The 10,026-nt window shown below is 43.7% G+C and overlaps 1 long non-coding RNA gene across 1 annotated transcript; it reads right to left on the reverse strand.

Moving 5' to 3' along the window:
- Positions 1-3,800: 3,800 nt before the first annotated feature.
- LOC129489538 (uncharacterized) lies at positions 3,801-9,020 on the reverse strand. The gene is made up of 3 exons (XR_008660030.2): positions 8,733-9,020; positions 5,538-5,768; positions 3,801-4,264 (listed from the first exon to the last, which is right to left on the reverse strand). It is a non-coding gene; the product is annotated as an uncharacterized lncRNA (long non-coding RNA).
- Between the last annotated feature and the right edge of the window lie 1,006 nt (positions 9,021-10,026).

A 10,026-nucleotide genomic window follows, 5' to 3' on the forward strand; every position in this document is an offset into this window, starting at 1 on the left:
TTGTGAAGAACAACCAGCTAACATTTCTCCCAGATCCTTGGAGAAATTAAAATTCTCCACAATGTTCCTGGAAAGTGTACCATCCACTCCCAGTCCCTCAACAGATGCTGAGCTGCTCGTTATGCTGGCAAGTGGCAAAGTGCAAGCAGGAAGATGTTGGGAGACAATGCTATGACAGCGTTGTCTCCCAAAACAAAGAAACGCCTTTTATCCATAACTTGTTGGAAGTTGAATCACCAAAATAAACCAGAAGGAATGTTTTCCCAACGATAACAAAAAGGATCATAACATCAAAGACTCGGTGTTTCTCCACCTGGAAAGAAAAGAAGGGCATAAGTAAAGCCTCTTGGTATGCTGTCCCTGCCTCTGTGCCGGCATCTAGTACACGGAGGCATACATGTCTTTGTTCAAGCCTCTGTCCAACTCCTACATTGAGAATAGCTCAGGGAAAGGACCTGACCTCATTCTTATTTGGATCCCCAGATCCCAGTAGAACACCTGGCACGTAGAAACATACAACCCATGTCTGCTCAGGGAATGGCTGATGAGGCAGGGGAGGGGACTGTGAACGTGGACCTGTCCAGTAAATTCTAGAAGATCTAGGCTTCGATTTCCTCATCAGAACAAAGACTAGACTGCTTTCCAGTTCTAGCATTCCTTTGTCTTCTGATTCAATGAAGTATTGAATCAGAAAGTATAGGTTTAAGAAGAGTTCAGAAAAATATGTAGATAAGCCATTGATACATGCTAACTGCTATGTTATTTCACAAAACTTCCTCTGGGGCTGGATAGAACACTGGACAGGCTGCAAGTGGCAACTTTCACATTCAAAGTACACATTGTACTAAGATGAAAGGATTCATCAGGACTCCATGGTGTGATCCACAAAGCAAAGCTAGACTCAAGTGGCTTGTCTCCTGGGGAAGAAAACATGTCAAGGTGACTGTGTTCTCTGCTGCCTCCCCAGCACGAGTGTGATTTTTAACTGCACATCCAAGTGAACCCTTTCATCTTGTAAACCATATTCAGAGTCAGTATCTGTCCCCAGGAATGCTTTATTGGAAATGACTGTCAGTAATCATCCTGGGGAGGGAAGGGGAGATAAAAGCTGGTCTGGGGAAGGATGCCATCATCAGAGATTTGGAGCAGCAGGATTGTAATTAGAGGTAGAAAGGGGAGAGGGAAGCTTTGCCTTCTATGTGTGTTCCTTAGAGATCTACAGAAATGACAGGTCTCCAATCCTGAATGCAAAACGAATCCAGGCAGCAATCATAATAAGCCATTAAATGAGCCAACCTAGCAGAAAAGACACAGAATGCTATTCACTTGGCTCCCTGTTTAATTCTACCTGAGAAAAATCTCAGGGTGAGTGGGAGTGAAAAGGAGTATGGAAGACCCAGTCCTCACATTTGTCCCCGAGTCTGGGAACAGTTCAGAACCTCAAGACTCTGGTTCATTTGGTGCCACATCAGGTGGCTGGGTCATGTAGATGGCTGCTTGGTGTTGGGACAGTTTGTCTACCCTCTTCCTGACCCCAAAGCTACCACTTAGATGTTCCTTCTCTTTCATTTCATGATTACAGGGTTTTGCAATTTTCAGCTTTCTCTGCATGATGAACACTCACAAGGAGAGATTCTTACATGGCTCATCCCTCTCTAATTTACAGGTTTTCCCTCAGAATCCACTGACAAAGCAGATGGGGAGATGAGGATATTGATCACATACTGGCATGACTAACCCAGCTTCTACACAGATTCGACGGTGAAGCATGAGATTTCACACAATAACCAGGCCAAAGAAGGCTGCAGGTAAAGGACAGAACTTTAGACTTAAGAGATCCACGTTTGAGTTGTGGTTGGAGGACCAGACGATTCCAGAACCCTTTAGACTCTGTCAAACCCATCATCTTTGCCCCATGTTGTATGGATCAAATGAAATGGCATGTGTTATGGTTTGGCTGTGTCCCCATCCAGATCTCAGCTTAAATTGTATCATCCAGAATTCCCACGTGCTGTGGGAGAGACCCAGGGAAAGGTAATTGAATCATGGGGTCAGTCTTTCCTGTGCTATTCTCATGATAGTGAATAAGTCTCACGAGATCTGATGGGTTTATCAGGGGTTTCCACTTCGGCTTTTCCCTCATTTTCTATTGCTGCTGCCATGTAAGAAGTGCCTTTCATCTCCCGCCATGATTCTGACGCCTCCCCAGCCATGTGGAACTATAAGTCCAATTAAACCTCTTTTTCTTCCCAGTCTCGGGTATGTCTTTGTCAGCAGCATGAAAACAGACTAATACAGTGTGTATGGGTGTGATCTGTATAACAGTAGAGCCCTCTATTAATGCCTGTTCAGTTAGAGCCTTCGCCAGAAAAATACACACAAAAAGGAATGTCAGTGTCTCAATTATTTCAGGGAGTCTGATTCTCCTCTTGACAGTAGATGGTGCCAGGAGGGAAGAAATGAGAGGTGGTAAGAGATGCGGGGCAGGCAGGGGTGCGCTTCCTCTTCTTCTTTGGACAGAGCCATCTCATGGCCTTGAAGCCTTTGTAATGTATCATAAACATGTGGGCTGCATTCAGGTGAGGCTTTCCAGCAAGGGACTCAGAATTATTTCGCAAAGTTTTGTTCATTTGGCTCCCATTTGGAACAATTACAATGGTCCCGAAATACAGTGCGAGCCAGTGGATGCCCATCTCTGGAAATAACATCAGACACATTTAATTTAAAAGTGTCCTCAATGCCTAGGACAGTGTCAGGCACACGGTAGCCTCTACACATATTTATTTCATAAGTGAATGGTTGAATGATTGAATTTGTTTCTGATGGTTGATCTAACCCTGTCTGTTTGATTAAACATGTACTACTTCATTTAGCCAAGCCTGGAGAGGGAAGCTTTAGTCTGGCACAAACGAAACCTACTCCTGACTTGAGACACCTCTCAGAGACAGAATGGGTTCCAAACCAGAGCACCTGGCTGGGCCAACTGTCCCAGAAACTGCATGGGTCCCAGATTTGCCATGGCAGCTCACACATGCTTCATAAACAATTTTCTGATGGTAATTCTCTAATGCAAGAGGAAGAAAGACCTAGTGTATGAATTCATTAATCAGCCTAGTAATTGATTGAAATCAGTAGAAATCAAACATGTTCCAGAATTTCTGAAAGGTCAGTGAAGCCATGTGTAAGTTTATTAGAAAGTTGGATTTTTTAATGACGAAAAGAGAAGGACCCACACACTGTAATTTTGTACCTATAAGCTTGCAGTCTGCATAACATAGATTTAGCCCAGTCTTAGCCTTCTGCGTCTAACACTTTCCTAACTATTCATTTTCACTCTATAAGCATGGGTTGAATGATTACCTGGTGCCTGGCCTTGTGTTGGGGGCTCTGAGGGACTCTGCAATTTTTTTATTTTCATTTTTTGAGACAGGATCTTGCTCTGTCTCACAGGCTGGAGTGCAGTGGTGCCATCACAGCTCACTACAGCCTCAACCTCATGGGCTCAATTGATCCTCCCACCTCAGCCTCTCAAGTAGCTGGGATTACAGGCACATGCCACCATGCCTGGCTAATTTTTGTAGTTTTTGTAGAGACACGGTTTCACCATGCTGCCCAGGCTGGACTTGAACTCCTGAGCTCAAGTGATCTGCCTGCCTTGGCCTCCCAAAGTGCTGGGATTTCAGGCGTGAGCCACCGTGCCTGGTCTGCAATCTTTTTATTAACTTGGGAAAACAAGAAAATTAATCACCAGCTAAGGTATGTAACAACAGCATGTGAGAGGCAGGGTTCAGCTAATCATATTGGTTATGAGTGCAAGAGAACCAGACTTTATTTAGTAAGTACACAAGATTGGGAACACTGATATCAGATGAACCTTCTTGCTCAAAGCAAACGATGCCAAGACATTTATCGAGGGAAGGATTGCCTAGCAGTAGCTATTTAGTGTGATAATGGCGTTTGATAGTTTAGACACAAACACCATTGTCACACTCCACAGCTCTGCTAAGGAAAATCTGTAGCCACGAAGGTGTTAACTTCACCTCCACATTCCACCATTGTCACTGATAATAGGGGAACCTTGTCAGCTCCACATATTGTGACCTGACCAGAGAAAAGAAGCATCATGGGTGCAAGCATCTTGAGCAATGAGAAGAGCTGAAGACTCACAGATGAAAGGCTTCTGTGTTCTGGAAGAGTAGAGTAGTAAAGGGGTCCACGGCCTGTGTTCCACTGCCACCCAACAAACCCCTTCTGCAAAAACTTCCTGTGAAAACGGACAGGAACTCTGTTTGCAACAATTTTCTAAAATGGCTGAGAGAGAAGGAATCTCTAGAGGGAATAGATTTCCGGAAATAAATACTTATTGGAAGACCACATTATAAATGAGAATAATCTGGCCAAATGAATGGATACTGTCCAACTCTCACCTCCTCACCTGCTTCCCAATCCATCATCAGTAAATGTGATCAATTCTGCAGTCTAGGAAAATTAAAATTATTTTATATGGGGATACAGCAGTTAGATGTGTTGTGATCTACTTTCCGTGGCATCTATGGGATATAAAGGCATCCGGTCTTTCTCGAATGTTCAATCTTCTTGACCACAGTCATTTTCCACCATAGCGGTGGGTGGGAGATGAGGGGAGAGAAGAAAGGGAGGAAGATGGAGAGAGAGGAAACGAGTCCATTTTTAGTTCATGATACTAATTTTCCAGCAGAAAGGGAGCTCCGAATAAATCCCTACAGGATTTACTTGGCTTTCCTGTTAAAGATGGTTTATCATTGTTATGCGAACTCCTCCCCACAATAGAGCATGAGAGGAAATAAAGCATTTTACCTACTCCTTCTTTTCCTGCAAATGCTGCAAAGGGAAAGGGTTGGGAGCCAGTTATTTTTTCCCCAGGATAACTGAGTTGTTAACATCCGACCAGAGTCTTGCTTTAGCCCTAAAACCGGCCCATCTTTAACAGCTGAAAATGAACCCTTCTGTATTTTTCAGAAAAAAAGTGCGCCTTATTCTCACGTAGATCATGAAATCACCCTCTTCAAGCTAGACTTGCAGTGATTATCCCCCTGCGAAAACTGAAAGTCCTTCTGCTCCCATGAGGTTGGAGCATTGAAGTTGCCTCATTTTTGTCTTTCCCTTGTTCACTTTGTGGATTCGTTATCTTCCCCTAAGTGACTGATTTCCGTTGGTTCCTGTCTGTGGCCCTGGCTTTCTTTCATGAAATGTGGTCATTTGCAAGGCAGCAGGCCGTGCCAGTGGGTAGACATACTCTCTTAGGTGGGACTTGCCTCCTGGGCAGTTTTCCATGACTCAGAGAGAATGACTACGAACTCTAGAACTGTTTTAGGTGGCCCCAGTCGCTGCCACAAACCCCCAGCACTCTGGGTGTGGCCCAGCAGTGGACACAGGCATGTGGTGGCCCATCTTGTCCTTCCCTTTCCCTACAGCTCCTCCTAACACAGTAGCCAGGCTTGTCCTGCTTAGTCTTTGCTGAGGGACCTAGAACAGAAATCCCCACCTCCCGGTCACACCAGGGCTATCGCTGACCATCACAAGAGGCTCTAGAAGTCTCTTAGCTCCGTTGGGAAGAAACAGTGAGAGGTGAACAATTCACTGGTTAAAAGGGTCCCCGGAGGACATGCTTGGAGTGCTCTATCCTGGGCAAGGGCTTGGGCCCATTTCACTTCTCAGGGCTCCATAGTAGCATCTGAGCATCCTCCACTTCTCCATGGGGGCTCTGTTGGCTTTTGGCTTTGAATAATCTGCAAAAGACAGAAAAGGGAAGGAACAGATGGAAGATGAAAAGAGATGAGGAAGTTAATGCATTACAGGTAAATCTTACCAACTCCCACCCCCAAAATCAACCTTGACACGTAAATCTTACCAACTCCCCCCACCCCAAATCAACGTCGATTTCTATGGCCCAGAAATCTATCTCCAGGAAAATGTCAAAAATTTGTAGAAAGATTTACCTATAAGGTTGCTCACAGTGGCATTGTTTATAAGGGTAAACATTGGAAACAACCTAAATGTCCAGCTATAGGAGAAGAGTAATATATTTATGATAGACCATAATTATTTAAATTGGTTCTGTAGAAAAGTCTGGTAGACTTGGAAATTCAAGATATGTTATTGAATTAAAAAACAGTTTATAAAACAATATACACAGTATGAGTCCCTTTCTGTGAAAAAATGCATACATGCCTGAGGCCAAAACATGAAATGTTAACCATGGTTATCTTTCAGTAGAGAAATTATGGTTTCTTTTCATTTTCTCCTTTTGTGTGCATTTGTTAATTTATGATTCATGTGGCACTTTTTTAATGAGAAAAATGAGGATTTAAAAATTTTTAAGCAACATTCTTTCTGGACTCTCAATACAAATTCCTTCTTGCAAAATACTCTCCTGAAATTGAGAAGGTTGGAACCCACCCTGCTCATATACAACTTGTAACAAGCATTAAAAGTTAGTGCTGTGCTGAGTGGCAGGCCTCAGGCTAATTTTTTAGCAAATTGTTAGTGAAATACTTTATTATGCAGTACAATAATTTTACGGTATTGTTGCATCAATCACTAAACACATATTAGTGCCAATCATTTTCTGTCTTGTGAGCAATTTTTAAACATTGCTAAAATGGCCATCATCTTTTATTACTACTTTGTTTCTGCAGACGTGGTTAAACTGTCAATTTACAAAGCAGTTTAAACAAGCAAGCAGGTTTTCTTTTTTTTTTTTTTAAAGTCATCCAATAATATATCGCTAGTAAAATAAATTAAAAGTTGTTAATGCCAGGATCTACTTTTGAATATTTTAAACATTCACATAATCATTTCTCATTCTGCAGATTTTTAATGTTCTATATTTTCAAATTTAACAACTGAACTTAAATAGTACGAGCTAATAACAAATAGAAACATTATACACTGGTTGGGAAGTATTAACACATTATTTCCTTTGAAAAAATAATGCTTAAGGCAAAGATGTTGGATATTAATCAGGGTGACTTGTCCAAATGCCAGCACAATTTTCTACAGTGTAGAAAAGGCCTTGAGGGATTCTGTTTAGCTTCCCTGGGCCCCGATCCCATCCACATAAATCTCCCACCATCTCTCTTTATGCCTTACTTCCTGAGATCTCCCAGAGAAAGGTTGAGTGCTAGCTATTCCTGAATGGCTGTCTATTAATACTAAATTTCTCCTGGAGTCTCAGGTACTCAGGAGTCTTAGACAGGAGGATCCCTTGAGCCCAGTTGTTTGAGATCCCATTTCTAAAGAAAACACACACACGAAATTTCTGTGCGCTGTTATCTTCCTGCCCTCGTCTTCCCAACGGTGATGAAATCTCTAGGCATCTCTAGCTGCTGTGGCCAATTCAGAATGCAGCTTTCCCATTGGATCCGTGAGTATGAAAAACAGGCTAGATTTGGTTTGGTCCTCTTTTAATGCCCTGCATTTCTTTTCATAAGTGAGAAGAAAAGCTCATTAAGGAGGAAGCCTTTACAAAGCCAGACCCTCCAGCAAATTCACCACTCTGTATGCATTCTGTATGCACCACAGCTCCCAGCATGACGTCTTAGATTCACAAGTACCAGGAATATCACAACACTCCCTTTCTCAGGTCAGATCTGGGCACGAGCAGCTTGTCTTTGCTTTAATATGTTGTTCCCAGGGGCTAAGAGCGTTCTAGGGCCAACCCTATAGGAGTTTGGGTGCTTTGGGGACTGTGAAGTGTCACCTTGCTGCAAACCTAACCCATCAGTACCAAAAAAAAAAATTTCTTAAAAAGTGAAAGATAAATGGAGATGCTTTTTACTCTGAATCCACATTTACTGCCATTTAAAATAGACGTGTTAAATGCATCCATTTGATTCTTTTAGGCTGTTAGTCTACATGACAAAGGAATCAGTATTATACTTCTGAGTCTTGTCATTTTGAAAGTGCATGGAAATGTTAAAATAGAATGTTCTTGTCAACAGGGAGCAAAGCAGCATTTCTTTCCTCATTGAAATCCATCTAGAAGGGAAATCTGGAAAGTTCCCTATTCATGCACCTATAATCACCTGTGTTTCTCACCAACCAGTGGTGAAGAAGGAATCACTGGGTACATTTTTAGCCAAGTTGGGGCCTCCATGGACTCTTTTTAAAGAGAATTGCTGAGGCTTGGGGATTCCTAAGGAACCGTCTCATTTCTGCGCAGGTGTCCAGCTATTTTTAGTGCTGTCGAGGGAACAATATGACTTGGACAGAGGCATGCCAAAGGAACGACTCTAATGCCGGCATTTTGTTTGAAGGTTTGGTGTTATTGCTCAATCAGGCCATCGTAAAAACAAGAACTGGCTTAATGTCCAGCCACTCCAAGGGCAGAAATAAAACCCCACACCGTCCCTGAGCCCTTAGCTCCTCCCCAGCCTCATCCTCTCTCCCTCTGCAAGGTAATCATTTCTTTTCCTCCTTAAGCCATTTTGTTATTTTTCTTTAAACGGAAACCATCTGTTACTCTGTCTAAAGAAAGTCTCCAGTTTTCCTCAAGCTTTCTGAAGAAACAGAATAATCATGGAAGACAAAGTTACGGCGTGTTCAACACCTCCTGTTGCTCAGGCGCTGGGCGGCATCTTTTTCAACACCGGAGTCAGCAGCCTCCCGTCATTTCTCAGTCAGCGGCCACCCCAAAGAACAGCCTGATCACTCAGGGAGGTCGGCAGGCGCCCGGGGAGAGCCGCACTTACCCCCAGTCAGCTCCGGTCCTCTCAGTCCAGGGCCCTTCCTGTGGCAGGCAGGATGGCGCCTTCCACAGCTTCTGTGGCTTTAGGCCTCTCCCCTCTCCCTTTATGGGATCCAGGGTTTAAAAGTAAACAATTCTTTCTCTTTGTGATAAGTCGCATTATTTATCGATTCAGTGGGGGAGGGAGGGCACGACCTTAGGCCACTAAGTCAGCACCACCTTTGGTCAAACACACTCAGCAAGATTGGAAGGTCCATTCCTCTGCGGAGCGGGGTTGTGCGGCCAGCAGGCAGCCATGGAGGCCACCGACGCAGAGAAGGCAGGTCACCTGGTGAATACATCTTCCCCTCAGAACCCCAAGCTCCAACCAGTATAATGTTCCTCACAGGAAGACTGCCATGTATGACCTGGTCACCTCCCCAGATTTCTAGAGACAGAAGAGTTATCGGTCACAGGAGCCTACTAAGTTCGATAGATCCTTGGCTCATGCTACGTAGAGCTCTTGACCAGTATTTGGAAGCCAATCTCATTCTCCTCTTGAACTGGTCATTTCTGACGTAGTTACCATGCATTCCTTTGTTCACGCCAATAATTATGTATGAAGCTCCTCCTTATCTGCTAAGCTCTGGTAATGTCACGGGGACCAAGACAAACAGAGCCTGCAGTCAGGCAGTGAAGCAGGCAACACGCGAGCTGCAGGGACAGCTGAGGAGGCCGCCGCTCGGCCTAGCTGAATTCTGTTGTCGGCTATTATTATTGCTTTTTATTTTTTATTTACTTATTTTTTTGAAATGGAGTCTCACTCAGTTGCCCAGGCTGGAGTACAGTGGCACGATCTCGGCTCACTGCAACCTCCGCCTCCCAGATTCAAGTGATTCTCCTGCCTCAGCCTCCTGAGTAGCTGGGATTACAGGCGCCCACAACCATGCCCGGCTAATTTTTGTATTTTTAGTAGAGACGGGGTTTCACCATGTTGGCTAGGCTGGTCCCAAACTCCTGACCTCAGGTGATCCTCCCACCTTGGCCTCCCAAAGTGCTGGGATTACAGGCATGAGCCACCAGGCCCAGCCGCTGGCGATTATTTTTAATGACTCTGATTATTTCTTTTCCTTCTCAGGTCATTTTGTTATTTTTCTTTCTTTCTTTTCCTTCCTTCTTTCCTTTCTTTCCTCTTTCTTCCTTCCTTCCTTTCTTTCTTTCTTTTTTTCTTTCTTTCTCTCTCTCTCTTTCTTTCTCTTTCTTTCTTTCTCCTTCCTTCCTTCCTTTCTTTCTCTCTCTTTCTTTCTTTCAACTTTCTC

This window comes from Symphalangus syndactylus, chromosome 1 (assembly GCF_028878055.3).
Source record: "Symphalangus syndactylus isolate Jambi chromosome 1, NHGRI_mSymSyn1-v2.1_pri, whole genome shotgun sequence".
In the NCBI taxonomy this organism is placed as follows: Eukaryota; Metazoa; Chordata; class Mammalia; order Primates; family Hylobatidae; genus Symphalangus; species Symphalangus syndactylus.